Raw genomic sequence first — 23499 nt, forward strand, 5'->3', positions numbered from 1 at the left:
AAAAGAAATTCTACCTTGCATTAACTTCAGTCATAGACTTAGTCTTCGCCGCACTACCGAATATCAATGGGTATTTTGGAGACTCTTCAAGCTCAGAGAAGTTAATAGATTCACCTTGAAATTTAGAGGAGTCATTTTGGCCAGTTTATGTGTTACAAGAGCAAAGTATTGTACTACAAACTAAGCTAATGATAATACCTTAATCACTTTGTTGTTACCTAAGACAATATCAGACTCGAGGTAACGATATATAGTAGTAGCGGCAACAGTTATGATCCAAGGAGCCACATTGACAACGGATTGAAGAGAAGGGCCATAATTTCCTGCAAAGCATAGCACGGTGATCCCCTTTTAGACTGCATGGAATGCACCAATAGCAATAGGATCAGTGAAGAAATCAGGTACAAATGAAGATGATGCTCTAATAGATAAGGACATCATATCAACACCATATGCTATTGCGTCATCAAAATTTACCAAGATAGCAGATCCAAGGCATCCGTCAGGGAAGCACACGCGATACAAAACTATGTGGGATGTTGGAGATCCTTCCTATGTTGCACTGTTAGCTAAGCCATAGTATGAAGCATTTGCTACTAAGACACCTGCTGTTGTTGATGCTACATGTGTGCCGTGGCCTAATAAATCTCTAGGCGACTGCATTTTTTTATTCATTGGCTTTATCTTTATAGTATCTTGCTCCTATCAATTTTCTACATATATGATAAACCTGATGATTACTAATGAAAATAGAAGCATACCAAGTGCAAAATTCATTAGTCTACCACTAACTATCTCATACCTCTACCTAAGTGAAAAATACCAGTAATTCATGAAACATACTAAGATTAAAAAGACATTAACAAGCTAAGAAACTGCTTCTATTTTAGGTAAAAATACCCTGTCCACGTGGCCAATCACGTGTTGACACGTGTCATCATCAGAGAGGTTCTGAGAGAACCAACCCTCTAGTGACACGTGGCTCTCTAACCTATGAAAGGAGAACTGATCTCCTCTCACTATAAATATAGGAAAATCCTTATTTATTACATATTCATAAATATACACACAAAACCCGAGCAATATTAATTGCAGTCTGTGGGTAGAGTACTTCTAAGATGGCATCCAAAGAGTCTGTACCTCTTGCTGAAGGCAAAAGGCCTACGGTCGAAGCCCAGGTCCACACGTACCAAGATAGTAGTGACGACCTTGAAGTCGACACCTATGGGGCCCCAGACGGGTCATTCAGAACAAGACGCACCCGTTCCAAGGAAACAAGGGAACGAGGCGAAGACAAAGCTGTTCTAAGCAACCTAACCGTCCAGCCGGCTGGGCGACCCTAGGCGGCGTAGGGTGCTGATCCCGTTACAAGAGACGAACTCATACAATTCATGACGAGTTTCAAAGGGGAAATCAAGGACCTTATAAACAAGTTAACTGGCACAGGGGTCAGTCGGCTAAGAAGCCTTCTCCCTTAGGGAAGAAGCATGTAAAGGATCATGTGCCTACTCCTCACCCTAAACCAAAGGGGACGGATGGGCCCATGATCGACCTTTCAAAGCTCCGTTTCCCTGAATCAAGGAAAAGGAAGGCCATCCGGCAAGTTCAACCGGATGGCTCAAAAAGGACTTACTCAGATGCCCGGATGTTAATTCAGTAGAAGATAAGTCAACAGTTATCTGACTCGGCCTCAACGTCGACTTACCTAGACAGTTTCCAGAATACTTCAACGAAGTATTCGGAAACAAACCGAGAGAGTCAGTCACGCAGCTTGTCCGCATGTACTAGCCCTCAGATTATCTAGCCGGCTCCGTATGTGCCCAACAGCCATACATGCCATATGGATCACCATACATGCAGCCGGCCCTCTTTGGGGATCAGGCGGTAGAACATGTCCAACTAATGGACTTGCAGCTCCGGCTGCTAAACCTTGGGGAACAGCCGTCGGCGTTCTCTAGGGAGATAACCGAGGCGGCTCAGCCGACCAAGGTTAAGAACGTGTTGGTTGGTACCGATGACGGTACCACCTGAAAGGAATGGTGTCCTTCCAACAAGTGTATTATTCTGATAGAGGGTTTAGAATTATTACAGAGCTAATTCTTCAATAAGGTCAAGTGATCGGAATGCCTAGGTGGAGGCCGCTTCCGATCAGTAATATTAAGGTACAATTAATATTACAGCTTAATCTTAACTGAACCCTTCGGGTCGAACCCAATCGAAGAACCGATCCGAGACGACGAATCAATCCGAAGGATTCGATGAGTCGTCGGAGTTTTACGAACACAGACGTCGGATATCGAGCATCGAGCGTCGAGACCGAGCGTCACAAAATCACAAGCAACAAGTACGAGCATAGCCGTACCATCACATTGGCCTAGCCATGTAAGTGACAGGCTAGGCTAGTTCAACGCAAGCTTAGCATGCTAGGTACTTGCGCATATGCTAGCAAGCCATGCGCCCAAGCATCGCAAGGCTAGGCTTTGCTTGCATGCTAGGCGTTGGTGCTAGGCAAGGCCTAGCATCACTCATCGCACCATCGCAGTCCTTCGCACAACACAGCACCATCGCAAGTGCTAGGCACTAGCGTGTGTGCCTTCGCACAGCTCATCGCACCATTGCAGCACATAGCACAGAACTAGGCAGCATCGCCATGTGCGTGTGCATCGCTAGCACAGCCCCAAGCAATAGCATGCTTGTGCGTGTGGCCGGCGAGGCAATGCCCAGCATGCGTGGCTCGCTAGTAGCACACATGTTGGCTATGCGATGTGTGTGCGAGAGGCTAGCCAGCAGCACTACGCACCAGCAAGCAAGGTTGTGCGTGTGTGTGTGTGTTGGCTAGGCAGCAGCATTACGCTAGCAGCGCCCAGCAACCCAACAACACGCAACAAGCACATGCTGGGCGTGTTGGGGCCAGTGCGTGCTGGCACCTTGAGCTGGCTGGTGTGCTGGCGTGCTAGCTGGCTGCCAACCCAACTGCCTTTGTGAGTGGCGGTTTAGGAGAGGTGGGGTGCTAGCTGGCTGCCAGCCCAACCGCCCCCATGAGATATGATCCTCACCTAACCCATTCTCTCTTCTTGCCACTTGTTGCCTTGTGATTGCATTTGCTTTATAATTTGTTTTAGAATTAAATAAATTAATACATTGGCACATGATCCCACATTGATCATGAAATGGGATTCAAGTCCCCATTCTCTATAAATACCCCTTGGTTGGGATTTTGAGAATACACAACTTGAGTATAACTCAAAAGGTATCTCCATTGTTGAGAAAGCCTTAAGTTCGTAAAACTCCCTTTTTATTTGATCGGGTCCCGACTAACCTTCGGGACTTGGATCTCTCGGGTCGGGGTTCGAGGGTACGAGCCGTCGGAGACCTTGCGATTGCGGGGTTCAAGTAAGAGCTTTTTCGGTGAGCGAAGCACGCGTCTAGGGTATAATTCTTTATCCCTTTCTCTCTTAATTATGTATTAATTATGTTTTGCATGCTTTAATTGCTTTAGTTATCGGGGCGGGTCTTGGGGGGTTTCTTTCCGCGTAGAGTGGGTCTTACGAAACCCTACAGCGGTATCGGAGCCGCACTCCTTTTAATTATTGCAATTATTTATTAATTAAGGTGTTTTAAAGTAGATTTAAATTCTGGTTTTGCTTTTCTAATTAGATTAGAAGTATGTTTTTAAAATAGTTTTAATCTCGTATTTTTCGGTTTTTGGTCTGGGAACTCGGATTTTGGCACAAAAATAGTGTTTTTTGGGTGGAATCGACGTTCTAAATCAGTTTCAACCCTGCTTGAGGACTGACCAGAAGCCAAATTCGAACCAATACCCATTTTTTGAGGTTTTTTTCGTTTGTACTGCCTTTGAGCAATATCAGGTTATATCCAACCAGGATAGCTATCCCTATGACAGGGGCAAATGTTTTGGGTAAAAATACCCAAGGCCAGTGGCCCAATAAAATGGTGACACGTGTCACCTTAAGAGAGGTTAAAAATAAACCAATCCTCTACTAACACGTGGCATCCCCAATCATTGGGAAAAAGACGGCCTTCCTGGCCCAATTCCCGGGATAGCCCATCATTCCTAGGTTTGCATAACCTAGGAATGACGGCGTGCATCCCAAGAACCTATAAATAGGGAGATGTTCCCACTTGGGGACACATTCACAAACATTCACTGAAAACAATGCAATCATTAATTGCAGATATTTACCTCTCACCTCAGAGAATACCCTCGATCTCGGAATCCAAGAAGGTACTTTACTTTCCGCACTTTTTACATCATTCGAACACGTTCTAACTTGATCGTCGGAGGCAGAACTCCACCCCACCGGAGTCCTCGTTGTTTTGCAGGTACAGACGCCCAAAATCCAGTCTTGGAATTGTAACTCTCCCGAGGGACACAGAAAACCCCGAAACACCGGTTATTAAGAACCGGTGCGAAATAAAAATCACACCGGTTCAAACCTAACCGGTGCAAACATGAGTTAATTGCACCGGTTCGAACCAAACCAGTGCGAATGTTGATGTTAAAAAAAATATATCATCCCCCTTTCTTCTTTCTTTCTCTTTCTGTCTTCTTTCTTTCTCTTTCCTCGATCTCTTGTTCTCTCTCATCTCTGGCTCTCAGTCATCTTCTTCTTCTTCGTTTTTCTGGGTTCTCTGTTTCTTCACATTTTCGCTACTGAGCTTTGTATTTTGGGGTTCGCTACTCTTCGATTTCTATTCATCTTCTTTTTCTTCGATTTCTAGGTTCAATTTTCCTAAAATCGATTTTCTATTCATCTTCTTCTTCGTTTTCCTAGGTTCGATTTTCCTAAAATTTATTTCCATTCATCTTCTAACTCTTCGTTTTTCTGGGTTCGATTTTCCTAAAATCGATTTTTCGCAAATCAGAAACCCTAGATTTGTGTTTGAGTCCCTCGATGTCGGCCATGAATGTTTTTCCCATTACACCTTGCGTTATTTGAGAGTGAAAATGGGTTAATCTTAGCCCTAATTGACGCACTTGAGCAGGGGTCGTCATGGCCAGAGCTCTTTTACAATCCGGCACGGGCCTTGACATAATTCTCCAACTAAGTCTCCCTGTTCGAAATGAACTTGCTTGCTGACATTTGTTGGTAGATTTCTAAAACCCTAACCTCTTTGTTACTTAAGTTTTCTAAATTTATTTTAATTCTATACTTAGAAGCATGTTTAAGTGGCGGATGAACGATTGATATTGTATACCAGCATACGTTGCTGGCAGGCTGGATTATTGTTGATGGTTATGTTGCTGGATTATTGGATGCAAGGGGACTGTTATTGTTACGTCGTGAATTATTTGCTTTATTTTGATAAAATTTGCGGTTTTTGTTGATGAATGTTGTTGAAATTTACGATGAATGTTGATGAATGAAGTGAGGTTTTTGTTGATGAATTTCGGTTTTTGTTGAGGAATGATGATGAATTTTGCGAATTTTTGAATTAACTTTACTCGTAACATATACAGAGTAGTACATGTCATGCATATAAATTGATAAAATCACAAGTTTTAACCTTTTTTTTTATGAATTAGTTTCTAGTTTAGCTTTTTTTGATGAATTCATTTCGGTTTTGGCCTTAATTATGGATTATTCTTCTAATTTTGATCCAAGTGGTTGATGAATTGTCCCTTTAAATGCATACATTCTTTGAATTTAAAGATGTGTGTCCCATCCTAATTGTAGATAACTGTAATTTGAATGCTTCATGAATGAAGCAGAAATTAGGGTGTTCCTTTGATTAGGTAACTTGATTGCCCTTTTATATGTCGTCCCTTAAATTTATTGGATTATGTCCCTTGATGTTATTGATGAAATTTCTGATTTATTGTTGACTGAGATGGAGGATTGTGTGTTGCTTGTTGATAAATGGTTGCCAACAAATGTGGTCTGTTGCTGGCTAGGGGATGTATGATTGTGATATGTTGTCGTTGCTATTGATGTTGTTTCTTGATGTTCCTTTTTAATGTCCCTTGATTAATGTTATTTGGAACATGTCCCTTAATTATGTCCATTGTTTAATGTTGCTTGGAATAAGTTCCTTGATTATGTCCCTTGATTTATGTTGCTTGGAATATACTCCTTGACTATGTCCCTTTTTATTAACTGACCCCAATATAACAAACCAATGCTTGTCCCTATTTCACCCCAATGTCTGTCCCTATTTTACCCTATTGACTATCGATATGTCTTCCCCTGTTGTCAATGATGAAACCTCTGCTTGAGAGAGCCCAACTTCAAGTGAAGTGATGAATAATATTTGCCATTGACCTCCCATGCAAGGGGACTGTTATTGTAATGAATGATGATCATGTGTACTATTAATGTGCCCAATGAACTTCTTTAAGCGGACATGCTGTGTGCTATAGATATCATAATGCGTTGAGTCCCTTGGTCATAAATAGTTACACTAGGATAATCCAATATGATGAAGGGACTCACTTTCATCGTACAACTTCTCACTGTGATTTGCTCCGGTTTGTCAGTTGAGGTAACACAACTTGAGAAATTTTTGGATGAAAAAAAACCCCCTGATGGATTCATACCACAAAATAAAATTGATTTAGAAAGACTTCATTCCATTGAACAAACATTGTGTTACAAATGAGTCTAACTACAAAAGTTTTCTAACAAGACTATCCTTCAAAACAAAAGCCGAAATACAAAAGTACACATAACCAACATGTTTCTAATAAATGAGTCATATTACAAAATGTTGCTTGTTGTTTATGTGTGGCAGCTAAGCATACATGATTTGCCTTTCTTTACCTAATCTGCATCCACCTCAAACTCTATTGTGCCATGTTGGTCTTGAGTTGTGTGAATGAAATTGTTGTCGAGGTAATTAACTGCTTGGTCAATTACTTGTTGACTGACCTCTACTTGTTCCGGGAGCAAACCAAGCCTTTCTAGTCTCTGTTTCCCAATGTGTGGGATCTTATACTTGTTCCCCCTTTGACTTTTAAAATTTCAACCATGCACATTTGTAATGTGATCCAAGTGTATTTATTTACACTAGGATGGGATTCATCATATGCCACCTTCACCCTCTCTACTAATTCATCTAAGTTTTGGGGGAATGCATGATGTTGAATTGATTATATAGCTCGAAAGAGTCCCAAATCCAACACATTTAAGTCGGGTGATTGTGGGGGTATAAACAAACTATATGTTGAACCCCCCATTTTCAGTGGCTGCCTTAAATTCCCAGTCAGTAGAGACTTGATGGGGCCTTGCATTGTCCCATTGTATGAACACATCCCTAGGCAAACTCTCTAGCCACTTGCATTTGGTAATTATTTGCATCCTGAAGCAGAGGAGATATATATGGCTTTATCTGTCAAATCATCAATTTGAAGCTTGACCTCAACTTTAACAAAATGTGGGAATGGTACAGTTTCCATTACCAGCGTTAGTTGTTTTTCTTTCATCTTTATGGCTGCCAGTCAGACCTCAAATTCAAAATTCTTCATTTGACAGATTCAATGTACTCTAAAGTATATCAAGTATGTGTCACAACATATCTTGCTTCGGAAAATGATCTATAAATGGCTAATGGTCAGTGTTTTCTCCATGACATTTATGGTTTGCTTTTGCTTTCAGTGTAGCAGGTTGTTCACATCATGTCTCCTACATTGAGCAAGTGGGAAATGAAAAGAAGTCTTTTAAGCTGGATGCATTTTTAGAAGGATCATATGGGAACAGGTATTTGCACTGCTGATTCCTTTTTTATCATTTCATTTATTATTTTCTGACCCCCACTCCCCTTCCACCACCTCAGCTGGTCATCTGGCGGGCAGAATGAAACTCAATAAAAGCATAATTACGATGGTGGATAACAATGATGTAAAACAAGTGAAAATGGACCTAGTATAATTTGATAAAAATAGTTATTGTTTGAAAGTTTGTTTGCGATGTCTTGAATTTATTGATTGTAGCAGGGTGCCCCTTGTAATGCATATTCCGCACAATTTATTAGCTTGCTGCATTACTTGGTGGAAAAATCTTTTATTATTACTTTATTCTTTTGTTTGTCAAACTCTCTTACTGAGTTGTAGCTTTCATTCCAAACTTTAAACTACAGCAACTATCTGCATTGTTATTATTAATTTTCCTCCTGCATGTACCCCTTATATTTGTGCTTCGATTTAAGAATCCATCCTCTTTGTTGATGTCCTTGTAACTTTGTAAGTATGCTACATAGCTATAATTAAATGAATTTTAGACTGCCAAACAAATTTCAAAATGTAAGGTGCTGGTGAGAGTGGAGTATCTAATATCTTTTGTTGAGAGAAATGCTTCTTAACATATATGCGAAATTCTTAGATTATTACTTCTTAACATGCTGCCTAGCTCTTATGACAATAGGCAAACTCAAGACTGGTACAAAAAAGACACTTTACTGAAAAGAACACGAAAGTGCCCTGTATCCATACTGTGCAGAATTATGCGTTATTTCTGTAGAGATGCTTCTTATTTGATATCTATACTCTTTGATAATTTATTTACTTGTAAGATTTTCTTAGTGCAATGGGCCTGACTTGGGAAGGTAACAACTTGAAGATCTCTTCTTTATTGTATTCCCTATCTTTAGACAACATAAATCTTTGGTGACATGACATAGTGGAAGGACTACTTTGCTTATTACTAATAGGGGCGAAGTTCGGCTTTGGTTTGGATATGGGAAAAGTCCAATCCAATTTGAAATAAGTAACATTTTGGAACTTGAGCTCAATCCAATCCTGATTTCACCAAGTCCAGTTTGATCCAATTTGCTCTAGAACTAGCTAATTTGGATCCAATGCAAAAATCAAAATTAATAAAAACTTCTTGTTATACTTATTTGTTTATTTTTATCATAATCCATGAACCTTTTTTTCCATTATTAAAGAAATGAAAACTAATGCTTACAAACCTAAACATTAACCCACATGCCTTACATAAGTGTTAAAGACCTACATAACCATCTTAAGAGTTAAATAAAAGTCATAAAATATAACACCAAAATATATTTTGTTAAACAATACACCAACATATTATAAATCTTAAAGAGAATTAATTAATTTAATTATTTCGGTTTGTTCGATTTATGGATCCAAACATTCTCAATCCGATCAGATTAATATATCTGATTTATGAAGTTTGAGTCCAATTTAATCTGATTTGCATAATAGTCCAATCTGAATCACCAATTCATTTTGGATTTGATTTAAGATTTAAGCTGAATGACTTTCACGTCTTGTACATTATAAGCACTGCTGAATTGTTCAATGTATCCATGGATCATGAAGATTTTTGTCCAATACTAAGAGCTAAAGATTAGTGGAAAAATTGACAATCTTATCCGAAAATCAGAACAAAGAACCGGATGGAATGGGAGTTAAATAAACCAGAATAACTCTCTTTTAATTGTCAAAGCAAATAGAAGAAAAGCCTCAGTGTGTCTTCCAGATGACAGACATGCTCCTAGATTCACAGGAAAACAAGAAAAAATAACTTATAATGTGTTAATTATAAAGCAGAGAAAACGATAATATCTTTACATTGACATATGTATATACCAATTTCCCAAATAAAAATGAAAATTTGAATACACAAACACTCTCATTTACCATCTATCACTGCAAACAAAAATAAATACACTAGTAAACTTAAATCTATTACTCCATTCCCTTTCTTCTTTTTAATCAAACTATATGTCAAATCTCACTTAGATCTAAATATTTCTAGGGCGGGTATGTTTACATCATCATCTATGACTCCATTCCCTTTCTTCTCTTTAATCAAACTTGTAAGGGTCTTACGTTCCTTTTCTCTCCTATCCCTTTCTTGATTTAATACCCTTTTCCTTTGTTTTTGCAAACGCCTCCTAACTATCACCCCAAAGTTACACTTATAGTTTCCTCATTTCTACCCTCCTTACACAATCCATAGCTAATCCTGTCCACCACCATAACCTTTTTCTTTGGTTCTTCTTTTGCTACTCCTTAACACATTACCTCCAATTCAAGCAAGTTTTAAATGAAAACAATAGTACGCGTATCTACTCCTAATGAAGCCAAGCCGTTTTTTAGTCAATTCGAGTAAACTTGATAAAGTTTATTGCTGTTAAAGTAAAATTAAGCTCGAACGAGCTTTGAGAATTCTTGTTCGAACATGGCTCATGTAGAGTTTTGCTTCTTCGTGTTTTGTTCACAAACGTGCTCTTTTTAATTTAAGATTCATCTCCTGCTTGATAAAATAAATGTCCCTTAGATGACCTTAAATACAATACTCTAAAGTTTCTATACAAGTATCTAATTTAATTCAAGTTTTGTTTTTTTAGAATCACTTTTGTAAAAAGGGCCATATTGCCCAATTATTCATGTGTAATGAAACCTTTGATTTAGAATATAAATAGATACTAGGGTAATTTGAAATGTTAGTATGCTTACAAATATGCTTACAAATGCACTTAAGCGGGTTGCTCACAAACGTTGACAAGTCTAACATGAAGTTATATGAGCTTGGGTTTTTTTTTTTTTTTTTTTTTTTAATAAAATGAATTTCAAATTTTTATTCGAGGTTGTTTATAAACTTAACAAATGTGTATTGATCGAGCTTTGCCAATTGCTGCTCTAAGTTGGATTTTGATTGAAGCTGTAATTAGCAAGTAATTAAGAGATTATAAGCTGCATTTGATGAATGGAACTTAAAAAAAAATATAACAGGAACCGGGATGACTTTGTATTAGCTAATTAATAGTCGGCGCTATCATCCACTCTTCAGAGGTAGAGTTCTCCCCCTAGAAAAAAGGAAAGCATAACAACTTTCTAGAATCACAAAAATTATTCTCTTCATTTTATTACAGCTTCTTGACTGGCTGGCTTACTCTCCACTCGACTTGTTAACAAACTTCTGACTGATTCCTTGCTTATCCTTGTAACTGTTTTTTGTGATAATACATTATCAACTTCCAATTACTGCTTTGCCTTTACCCTTTGTGATAGAAGTAATGAGAGGTTGGAGAGGGGGTAGTTTGATTCCCTGCACCGAGGCATGTTCGTAAGTGGTTCATGAGCGTATCGGCTCATTTGCACCCCTACTCCATGGATGTGTGGCAAGCTGTTTTCATTGGTATGTGTGTTTGGAAATTATGATGAATGTGAATTTGGTTTCCATTTTTGACAAATTTCTTCATTTGAGAACCAATGCAGAAATAATATGATAAAAAAAGTAAAGTTTACAAAATGAAACAGACTATCATTTTCTTTTGCTTCGGTCTTCCTTCCAACTCCTACCGCAATCTTCCTTCCAACTCCTACCGCAATCCTCAATTTCCGCAAAAACAGCCTGATTATTCAATAAATATGAAGTATAATAAAATCCTCCTTTGCCAGAATAAAGTCATCTTGCCAGAGTACAATCAAATCTAACTTCTCGGTACAATCCATGTTTAGGGATTCTTAATGGATGCCTTGTAAATCAGCTGAAAAGCATCCTCTATGCATGAGTTGAACTTCTGCACGTCTATATAGCCTTTTTCAACGCCTACTGCAATCCTCAATGTCCGCATGTAACTCAAAACTGTTATTGTTAGGCTCTGCAAGTTTGTAGAATCTTCAGTACAACATCAAGATTTGTTTGTAAATTCTTTTTACAGTGCCTTTATATTTGTGTATTATTTGTGAGTAAAGTGGAATAAATCTTATAAATATATACTATTGTTTAAGTGTAATGATAATAGGAACTCTAGGTAGCTTTGATATTAAAAAAATGATTTGTCTCTCTGATTCCAACTGAAACAGTTGTACTACTCTGTGTGATACATGATCATTGTGATGTGGGTTATTCTAGCACCTTAGACGATTTTAACTTATATACTATGAAAATTGAAGGGTCTTTTTTAGGGGTGTCAATTCGGGTAAATAGTTTGGGTTTGGGTTCGGTTTATCAGTTTCGGGTTATCACTGGTTGGTTTATAACGGGTTGAAATGATTAGTGGGTCGGTTTTGAAAATCATCGGGTCAGTTTTTTTTTTTTTTTATTTATTTATTATTTTTTTTTATTGCGCTTTCTATTCGGGTCGGAACTTAATCGGGTCGAGTTATAGTTGGTTCGCGTCAAAATCAGTTTGGGTTGAACGAGGTCGGTTTGAAAACGAATTTAGCTAGTTTAAAGTGGGTTTCGGTTCAAAACAATTCGGGTCCTAATCGGATTGGGTTGTAATCGAATTTGGTCATAATCAGTTTGGGTTAAACTGGGTTGGTTTGAAAATGGGTTTTGGTTCAAAACAGATCGGGTGAAATCGGGTTCGGTCATTATCGGTTCAGGTCATACTTGGTTTGGATTGAACTTGGTCGGTTTGAAAACGGGTTTACCCAATTTAAAGCATGTTTCAGTCCAAATAATATTGAGTTAAAATCGAGTCGGATCATTATCGAATCGTGTTAGCCAGATGATGGGTAGGAACGGGTCATGTTATAATCAACTTAAGTTATAAATAAGTTAGGTTTATAGAGTAGTGGATTGAAAAGGATCAGATCATAAACATATAGGGTTACGAGTTGTAAACGACTCAATCATAACAGGTTACCGGTAGTAAACGGTTCGGTCTTAAAAGGTTACGGGTAGTAAACTGTTCGGTCTCAACGGGGTACTAGTTGGAAACGATTCGTTCACAACGGATTACGGGTTATAAATGGTTCGGTCATAACGGGTTATGGGTTGGACTGGTTCAGGTTTATCGGATTTTTTTCGGGTTTAAACCGTTTTCGGTTAAAAATGGGTTGGGTTATTATCGGGTTCAGACGTAATCGGTTCGGGTTGTTGTCAGTTTTAGGTTGTAACAGTGTGGCTTGATAACTGGTCGGGTTAGTAACGGTTCGCACAAATTCGATTCAGTTCAGTTTCAGGTTAAAAAAATTGGGTCGGGTCGGTTTTCGGTTTCCAAAAATGGGTTTTTAACGGTTTAGTTCCTTTTTGGATCGGTTCAAAACAGTCGAGTTTAACGGTTCAGGTTAGAAACTAACAGCTCTAGTCTTTTTAGAACAGGCGTGGAAGGACCCTAATTAGCTGCGATGCTGGAAGTGAAAAGGAAAATGCAAATTAAGGTATTATATTTATTGCTTGTTTAAGCTTCTTGGAAGAGAGTGAATGTGATGCGTTGTACTCAGTATAGTGCAGTTATGACCCCCCCCCCCCCCTCCTCTTCCTGCGGCTAGCACAATCAGTTGCGTTAGATTCTCTTAATAGAATTAGAATCGTTTCCAGTGTTTGTTATTTTCTATGCTTTGTTATATCATTTTTTCTGAAATCCAGCATTCTGTCTCCCCTCTTTCTCTGTGTAGCTTACCTGAGGAACACCAACGACCATGAAATACATGCCTTTGCATGGTTGATTTGCTAAGGCCATTTTTTCGATTGGACCAATCATATTTGAGATTGTCATGGTTGATTTCTGCAGTGTACAATGGATGAATCCAGCCGCTGCCTGAAAAGATAAATGGTCACACCTTTAAAATAATTATTTCAGTGTAGTTTAAATTTGATGCTATTTGATAGCCTGGAAATGGAAACACGTCATAATAATATGATTAGGGAGGGAGAAGGGGTGGGGTAGGGGGAGCAGCAGATAAAAACTAAAGAATCTTATGCTGTCGTGGAAATAGTAACACACTTGAACTAAAGTATAACAATTAGAAAGGAAGACTGCCCAAGTTCCTAACCGGTGCCTATAACAATGCATACCTTTTATCATTAGGCATTGCTGCATTAGTTTGAGTTCCTGAAAAATTTAGTCACCTTTGTGCCATTGTACCTAATGTAATTGCCTTTTTGGATTTAAGGTGTTCACACATTGTCAACTATTTTCTGTTTGATTTTTAGAGCATTCTTGATTTTATAGTATGACAAAATGTTAGGGTAATGATATGTTTTAAGTGGGATTTTTCATAAATATGATGTCATGTGAAAGTTTATGAGTTAGTTGTAATGAAATTAATAAAAGAATAAGAGCATGTTGATGATGGAGATGCATTACTGTGCATTAAGCTAGGGCATGACCTACATAATTGAAAATAATCTTTCCATTTCCTTAATCTATGACTTTATAGCAAATAAATGAATGGCTTATGCTGTTTGTCAGGAAGAAGACATATTTAACTAAAAAATGGTTGGATTCTTTTGCCTGTATATTGCTCTAGTTGTTTGCTGTTAATGAGTAGTTTATAAAGTGCTTCTCTCTTATGTAACTCTATGTGTTCAGCAGAATAAAGCTTTGACATGTAAATTGGCTACCCATGGAAGCTTTAACTCTCTTTAGTTCCTATTTTTGCAGCTTGATGTTATCAAGCTGATGTTGAATTTCATTCTCAGAAAGACATTGCTTGATCTGTGACTGGAATTTTTGTTGTTAAGGAATATGATCATTAGCATTTAGCATAGTTACAGAACAATTTGAACAAGACAGCATTAACATAGTGAAGTTAGACGCACCTCAGGGCCTCTGCATTTCCTTAAAAGCTCCAGGCTCTGACCAGTGAGATAAACTGCCAAAGAATTTCTCTTCCTCTTAATGATTTTCTGTGCTTCAGAGATAAATTCGAGGGGGTTGGAAGAATTATTAATTAAGTCAGGTAATGCGACATGCATAAATGCAAACTGGTTTCCCCATTTCGAATCTGAGTCAGCTTTAACCATTTCATCAACAGACTTGTAACCATTGATTTTTCCGGTGTTGAGCAGCACTAATGCTGTTGATTCGGAATTGCTGAATCCTTTTCCTGTTGATTGCATATATAATCGAGTCCCAAGGAATATTATGCCAGTTATCACATCATTTATTGTCTGCATGAGTAGACTTAGTGTTAAGAGTTGCATCATTTATCTTTAGTCCATTTCAAGAAGGCATTCACTCAAAAAAAAAAAATCTTATTCCATACTTATCTATCAGAAAATCTGTTACTTGTAGCATTGAAATACTGATATATTACTTGGACTTAATGCCAATATTAGAATGGATTATGCTTAATGCCTTCTATTACTGCCGTACCATTTTCTTTTTCGTGCACTACTACTATGGCCAACTAGTATGATGAAGTGTAATATGAGTTCCGTTCAATTTTGATTACCCTTGTTACATTAGGCAATTTTGGTCCAGCCTATATTGTTTATTGTGCTACTACTCTGTTCTGACTGCATTAGAAAGATTTTTATACTTCATTTCTTTTTAGTTGAATCACTTTCTTAAAACGGAAATTTCAAATCAGTTACATCACTTTTCTTTTTAGTTAATGAACTCTGTCTATCTCTTTTCTATCATATGGGTCCATTTTTTTATTCTCTCTATCTCTCTCATCTCTAAAAATTGCCTAAGAGTCTGCAATTTACAAAGTGATACAACTAAAAAAACGGAGGAAGTATAAATTATTATACTGTCAGACAGGTTTCTAATTTCTATGAAATTGTACTCTGCATACTTGTCTGTTGTTTAAAGTGCATAATTAAATGTAATTAACAGATGCAATTGAGGAAACTTTTAATTGTTTTATATGCTGCAACGACACAACGTCCATCCAACCCCCCTCCCATTTCAGAAAAAGGATTAAACAAACAGATATATAGATTATAAAAGTCAAGTAAAGAAAATCTTACCACTCCTATCGTTGTTTTGATTTGTCTGATTTGATCCAGGGACAATGCTACAGTAGAGATCTGTACTGTATGGAATTCCACGCCCTCATCCCCAGACCTAATTGGTGTTCTATCATCAGCAATTAAACTGCTCTTCAGAACCCTCAATCCATAATCTAAGTTTGTATTGTAGATTGCTGAAATGGTTTTTGGCAAACAGCCTACTTCATCCGCTGCTTTGCTGTTAGCTTCTGAGCTTGATTTTACTGATGGGAAGGTTACTGGAAGGGAAGGATCATCCGCTCGTTGCATACAGGAAAGAAGTGCTCCCATTAGAGAGAAGCCATCACCGAACGCATGGTGAAGCTTGAAGATGAGGTGTCCGGCTGCTTTGGTTGTCGGGTACTTAATGATGTGAACTTCCCATAACGGGCTTGTCTTTTGGTAATGGCTTCATAGCAATCTCAGTTTATATATTTGTCAAAATAATCATCATATTCTTCTAATGACAAGCCCTCTGGGAAGCTAGGAATATGAAGATGCTCTGGAATGTTCACCTCCACCCTTTTCCATTGTTTTACACCTTTTTTTTTTATCAAATACCTGTTTTATATTCAACATCAATTCAAAAAATTAGTTATAATTGTCTGAAACTCGGAAAATCTTGATACTTTGATGTCAAGGTGGTCAGCAAGAAACAGAGACAATGATTATGAATTACCATAATGGATGAAAATCTTGGATTGATGGGAAGGAAGAGATCCTGAAGTAATGATAGTGCGCTGGAATCGTCTATGGGATATTCAGATTCCATTATTGATAGGACGCGAATTGATAAGGTATTGCTATTGAAGTACTGTCCTGTAGGAGACACAGCTTCATCTACCACATCCTCTTTATAACCTGTTTTTATTTTGAACCTTGAATCCATTTTTCATGGCTGTAAAACAGGTGAACCGCTATGTAAAATACCGGGTTCGGCTGTCTTTCGAGTTTTGGTTTCGGAAGCTGGTGGTGTTGCTAGTAGTAGCAGTATTTGGCTCAGGGAGTATGCAAGGGAGATGAGTTCTTTGTGGAGCTTATGAGGTGAAGGTTGAGGACTTGAGGATAACCTTCCCTCAATTTTGTGTACATTTATACTGAACTCGTATTGCATTTATGAAAGTTAAATGGGAGTTGAAACCATTATTGAAGCTGTTGAAGTTGAAACCATTATTGCAGAACGGCCGTGCAGTTGACTCCCATCCTATTATGTATTGTCCTGTGATCTTCACTGATGATACGAATCTGCCAATTTTTGTTTTTGAGTGGAATAGTTAATGGTGTCAATAAGTCTAAAGAAAGTTCAGTTATGGAGGATGATGATATGGTGTCGAGGGAAGTGAAATTTCGTGTTTATCTCCTTCATAAACATAGCAATGTTTAACAAGTGGCAATTTCGCATTTAACTCTAACAGATATATAGTTTATTTATTAACTAACAGTTTTGTATTTAATTGTAATAAATAGGAAATTTCGACTTTTGCTACCACAAAAAACCTTGAGTTTCATTTTTGCTACCCCTTAAATATTTTTATTTTATTTTACTACCACCTAAAAACACCTTTGTCAAAATTTGCTACCACTTAACGGAATCCATTAAGTTTATTCAAGATTCCGTTAAGTTTATTCAAAAAAAAAAAATTAAAATGTATATAAAAAAAAAAAGCCAACCACCCTTAATTGCCCCCCTCCCGTCAGCCACCCTCCCCCCTCCCCCCTACCGGCGGCCAAAACTTGGGCCAACGTCGGCGACCCCCACCTACGCAGCCACCTCCCTCGCTTTTCCCCCTCTTGCAGCTCCCCCATCTCCTAACCTCAGCCCCTGGCAGCTCCCCCATCTCCCGCCACCCCACCCACATCAACCACCTGCCGGACCACCATCACCCCAACCAGCCACTATTCCTGCCAGCGAACCTCACCAATCCCCAACCCTTGCTTGTAACCCCACCTAGCTCCCACGTCGCCGCTTCCACATGAAACCCCACCCACTTCGCCGCTTCCCGTCAGCCACCCTACCCACGTCGCCGTTTCCTCACGAAACCCCCACTTCGCCGCTTCCTCTGCTCAATCGAAGCTCACCATCGCCGAAAGCTCACCATCGCCAACAACCCCTAAACCCAAATCCACCATCGCTAAACCCAAATCGAAGGTCGCCATTGCCGAAAACTCAACCCAGCACCACCCACGATCCCAACCCAGACCGTACTAGAAACCAAACCACCAGCCCCTCAAACCGGAGAGAAGGGGGTGGGGTTTCGGGGTGGTGGAGGAAGGGGGTGGGGTTTCACGGATTAGGGGTTTGGGCTAGGGTGGTGGTGCGACGGGGAAAGGGGTGGGGATCCGCCAAGGGGGATGGCTGGCTGGTGGTTGGAAGAAGAGATGCGGGCTAGGTGGTGGCTGTGGGGTGGAGGGGGAGTGGCAGGGGAAGGGGATTGGTGGCTGGGGAAAGAGGAGAGAGAGGGGCAGGGGTGAAGTGGGGTCCACAAACGACAAAACTAACAGCTTCCGTTAAGTGGTAGCAAATTTTGACAAAGGAGTTTTTAGGTGGTAGTAAAATTAAAAAAAAAAATTAAGGGGTAGCAAAAATGAAACTCAAGGTTTTTTGTGGTAGCAAAAGTCAAAATTTCCTAATAAATATTCTTCCTGTTTATTTTTAAACGCATCATTTTAACTTTTTCATTATTCATATATAATCACTTAATTTTATTTTTTTAATATTATAAAATAAGTAAAATATTACGAGGTATTATATAATTAATGATTAGATTAATAGCAATGTCTATTTTCATATTTTCAATTTTGCTACAATTTTTACTAATAGACAAATAAAAAAAGTTATGTCTTGGCAAATGTGCTGGTCAAACTAATGATTTAAGAAAAGAGGGATTATACAGTTTAACGGATTGAATGTAGTTTATAAAGGGGGACAATTGAACATATTGGTAAATAAACAAGACCTCTAATGACAATTGGGTTAAAAAAATAACTCCGACGACAATTTGGTACAAAAAAGTTTATCCCTATTCTTGAGATGAGTCTTTAAACAAGTTTTGAGCAAGACTCTAGCAATAATCTCTACCAAGACTACATATAGTCTTGAGATGAGTTTTGGATTCCAAAACTCATCTTGAGACTATACAAAAGGACAAAAATAATTATGTTGTCCAATAGTGAGCTGCCAATTCACCATTTAAAAAATAATTTATAAATAAAATAAATATATAAATAAATTAATGTTATTAATATTAATTGGATAAGTAAATCTGGAGTGAGTATTGGAATAATGTGTGAAACTGGGAAAAGCCTTGTATGAGACTGAATAATAAAAAAAGTAACTAAAAGTTAGTGGAAATCTGATGTAGCAGAGTTTGGAGTATAAGTCTCAGTTTAGGGATAAATTTACCCTAAGGTTTTTTTTTTTCTTGGGTTAATTGGCCCTAAAAAGGGAGGTTATGAGAAAAAGTTGATCAAAGCTGTAGTTATTCACATGAATTTTCACTGCGTCGGAACTTTGGAGCACTTTTTGCACAAAACAATTCTGATGTTGGATTACTAATATTCTCTATTCTAAATTGTAGGTTGAAAAACTATAAAATCAGAAAATAAAGATTGAATGTGGGCCGAATTTCTTAATGTACGTAAGACGCTGTGACGTGTTAGAAACAATGTCTTAGAAGCAAAATTCACTCCGACTATGGTGCAATCGGAGATGGCGTTGCCCCCCAAGATTTAACACAGCAATCTCTCTTAATGTGCACTCAAAAGAGAGATTAGGAACTCACAAAATGCCCAGAACAACCGTAGAGGAAAACCGAAAACAAAAGAGGAAGAAGATGAAAGAATTTTTGTGTACTCCAAAAGCCACGAAAATACCAGTTTTTAAAGAAGAAGAAAACTTAATTGCTGGAGATATCAAGCCACGTAAATAATCGTGGAGGAAAATTAGCGAACAGTTACAACGTTTAAAAGATCGAGTCAAATGTTGTTGTGGACTTCGTAACTGAACAATCTCATAAAAGCTGGAATGACAGTTAAGACTTAGCCCAAAAAGGTAGACACACCACACACGTGCCACGAACCGAACCGGCCGGCGGTGGCGACACGCACGTGTCTAGCCCACAACAATAGGAAAAACACTTCAAACATCAAAGTATGAACACACATATTTAAACCAAGTAAAATATACTTCTCCTACCAATGTGGGACAAAAATCCCTTCTCTCCCAATATATAAAACAAGTAAAGCTTCCTTATCCCACCAATGTGGGACAAAGGGTTTTCCTCCAAAACAACAAAAAAACCTTCCTTGGCATTTATTTCCAACATAAATTTCTAATCTTTTGTTGATTGAATTAATCACTTTATTCCATTAATTCAGATTATAATTTTGATAGCTAACAAAACTTCCAACATCATTAATTATTCCTATTATTCATCAGTGTCATTTTAACTAATTAGTTTGTCATTTCAAATAATCAACGCTACTTGATATAATAGGAATCATAGTCATTAGCAAATCATTCCTCTGCATTAATTCAAAAATATATTAGTACGACAATAATATTAATGATAAAGCAATTGGGGGATAAGAGTTGTGACGCGTTGAAAAAGAAATGCTTCTAATATAGGCACAAAGGATTACATACTTAAATAGCAAAAAGTGGAGATTTGTAACGTAAATCATCAACCATGTAAATCTCCATGGATGATATTACTTGCTCAACCGTGATAGTTGACAGCTTGCTTCAACTAGCATATGGTATTTGGCCAGTAACAGAGGGCTGAACATTATAAATCACCAATATATTTTTAATACCGTCATCCTGGAATAATAGTGATAGAGCAATGAATGCAGTTAGGGGACGGTTTTTTTTTTTTTTTTTTTTTTTTTTTTTTTTTTTTTTTTTTTTCAGCAATGTTTGTGTGTCACCCGCTAACATACGAGTAATATCTGACCGATCGAGTAATCCCTGATCAAGTAATCTTGACCGATCGAGTAACTCATGTCGACCGAGTAACCCCTGACCAAATAACCTCGATCATTCTTTCAAAAAAAAAATAAAATTATGAAGCCGCCAACCACATATGAAAGTAAGTTTTTTTTTTTTTTTTTTTTTTTTTTTTTTTTTTTTTTGTAGTATACCTTATGTCTCAAAATAACTGACACAATCAACTTTGCACACATATTGATGCACTAGTTTGACTTTATCTTTATATTATTAAATATTGTTGTAAATTATTAAAAAAAATTATATTATGAAACTTTATATAAATACCTATAGAACAAGATATTTTATGATTTAAGAAAATGTTTTTATTATGTCAGTAAAAAAATTATCAAAGCTAATACATGAATAGTGAAAAAGTCCAACATTCAAGTTATTCTGGGATGGAGGGAGTAGTGAAAAGTACTTTATTGCATCCGCATCTCTAATAGATTAACACAATGTATACCCTCCGTATTTTAATATGTGTTACACTTTGACTGACACATAGTTTTAGGCAATTTAATTAACTTAAATATAATATGAGGTAAGTGGGGTAATTGGAGTATTAGAAAATTGTAAAAAAAAGATAGTGGGGTTAATAGTTTATTGAAAGGTAATGAATGTGTGAGGAACTAAATAATTAAAAAAAAGTTGTAGTGGGTTTGGGTGAAAACCATGAAAGGAGAAATATATAATATTAAAATATACCCCTTCCGTGTTTTTAATAAGTGTTAAACTTTGACCGGCACATAATTTTAGGCAATTTAATTGACTTAAATAAAATAAGAAGTAAGTGGGGGTAGTTGGAGTATTGAAAAATTATAAAAGAAAGATAGTAACAAAGTAACGATTGTGAGAGGAAAGAAATAATAATAAAAAAAAAAGAAGTAACAATAGGTTTGGGTTGAGACCATTGTTTCGAGGTTTTTTGGAATCCCTCGGGATACAGGTCTTGAATACGGCCGGATGGACTCTGACACCTGCAAAAAAACGAATATTCCGGTTGACAATCAAGTTAGCGACCGAAAAATGAGATAATTGTAGAGAGAGAAAGTAGAGAGAAGTTGGGATCTATTCAATGCTCTTTTTATGATATGTCTTAATCTACCTCTCCCATCATAAATGATTGGGGTATTTATAGGGGTGGGAAAATGTGCCACTTTAGGGTAAGTGCCCTAAAAAGGTGGATTCTGATTGGTGGCGTAATCAGGTAAGGACACGTGTCCTATGGTAGCGCCGTTTTGCGGCTTTCTAGGGATTTGGGCCTCCTGATGTAAGGAGGCCTTTTTCTCTCATTACAAGTGCTCTTATGTTTGACACGCGTCAGCTCCCTATTAGGACACGTGTCGCCCTTTAATTAGGTCACGAGTCTTAAAATCGGGCGGATAGGTTGTGCCGACTGGCTTTAAGTGGGACACCTGTCCTCTATATTTTCCAGAAAGATGGTTCGAATTCCATTGACCTGACCGTCTATTTTGACGCGTCGTTAGTGTGTCCGTACCTCTTCCCGTCTTAAATGACGGAGCGGTTTTTTAACCGTTCAATTTCTTGGTTAAACTTTTTCAAAAGTTACCATTTGAATTTCTGGGTGGGAAAGATGGTTTTACCATTTTGCCTATAAATAGGACTTGTTTGACTTCACAAAAACAATTTGGATTTTTGTGTTTTCTAGAGAGAGGTAAGAGCTTCTAGAGAGAGAAAGTGATTTTCTTCCCCAATCTTCGGGAGCTCCGCCGCGTTCTTGAGTTTGCCGATCGAGTTTTTGAGTTTTCCGGTCAACCCCCTCAAGATCTTCAAATACTTTCAAAGTTTTCTACACATACAAAGGTAACTGCATGCTCTTCCTCATTTCTTCCTTTTTTCTATACTTGTTTTATTTTTTAAATACGAACAAGCACAACACTTGGCTTCGACTGTTTCTCCTCATGAGGTCGGCCGTTTGCCTGGGACTAAGGAGTCTAGAGTGGACGGGGACGAGTCCTCTTCTCTATGGAGTGGGTCCATTTCTAGTGCGTACCAACTCACCCCCACCTATTCTTCTTTGTCCCTACAGTCGAACATGGCGTGTACGAGACAAACATACGAGCAAGATGTCCCTAGAAACCTTGATGGAAGTATGGTGGACCCTCTAGTCCCTTATGATCTGAGTAATACGGACGGGGAAACCACGATTACCACCGCTAGTGGTAGAAGTGACGGCCTCCTTTGAGGAGCGCCAAAATCAGCGAGGCACTTCTTCTTCCAGGGAGGCGTTCGTGCAAAATCCGGTACAACGCCTCTCACAATATACCAGCTCGGTCTTGATGTTGTTCGAGCTGCCATCTACTGAAGGGCATCCTTCACAAAATCAAGCGGACGCTGGGGCGTCCGTGCAAAATCCTCAACAACCCTCAATCTAAACTACCAGGTCGGCTAGGCCTAAAACTGACATTCACATTGCTGAGCCGCCCGACTTGCCCTCTCGCAGCACTCCTCCTTCTGAAAATTAGGCGGACGCTGGAGGAAAGAAGGATAAGAGTAAAAAACCCTCAGGCGGACGCTGAAGGAAATAAGGATAGGGGCAAAAAAACCCTTGGTTCCTGAAGGCACCATTGTTACTAAAGGTGGCCAGGGCTCCAAGGGAGGGAGCTCGGCCGAAGCTGCTGAATTGGACACAGTGTTGTCCTCTAAATTTGGGGCGGCTCCCCAAGCTGCCGAGGGAGAGGCTGAGAACCCAAACGCCGATCAGGCGGCCGAGGAGCCCAATGTTGACAATTTTAAGGATCCGTACACCTGTACGGTTGCCAATACTCCCTTGACATTCCTGCACTAGAACTTTGAGAAGTTCAAAGAGTTTCTCCACCT

General features: G+C 38.4%; 2 long non-coding RNA genes and 1 pseudogene across 2 annotated transcripts; 2 read left to right on the forward strand and 1 right to left on the reverse strand.

Annotated features, from left to right (window-relative positions):
* The first annotated feature begins 4586 nt into the window (after positions 1-4586).
* On the forward strand, positions 4587-15770 carry LOC110691141. The gene is made up of 3 exons (XR_002505202.1): positions 4587-5111; positions 7617-7718; positions 15687-15770. It is a non-coding gene; the product is annotated as an uncharacterized LOC110691141 (long non-coding RNA).
* Positions 10549-16579, reverse strand: LOC110691140 (annotated as a pseudogene).
* On the forward strand, positions 15979-17307 carry LOC110691142. Its single transcript, XR_002505203.1, has 3 exons — positions 15979-16070; positions 16310-16465; positions 16578-17307. It is a non-coding gene; the product is annotated as an uncharacterized LOC110691142 (long non-coding RNA).
* Positions 17308-23499: the final 6192 nt, after the last annotated feature.

The sequence above is a fragment of the Chenopodium quinoa genome, unplaced genomic scaffold (assembly GCF_001683475.1).
Source record: "Chenopodium quinoa cultivar QQ74 unplaced genomic scaffold, ASM168347v1, whole genome shotgun sequence".
In the NCBI taxonomy this organism is placed as follows: Eukaryota; Viridiplantae; Streptophyta; class Magnoliopsida; order Caryophyllales; family Amaranthaceae; genus Chenopodium; species Chenopodium quinoa.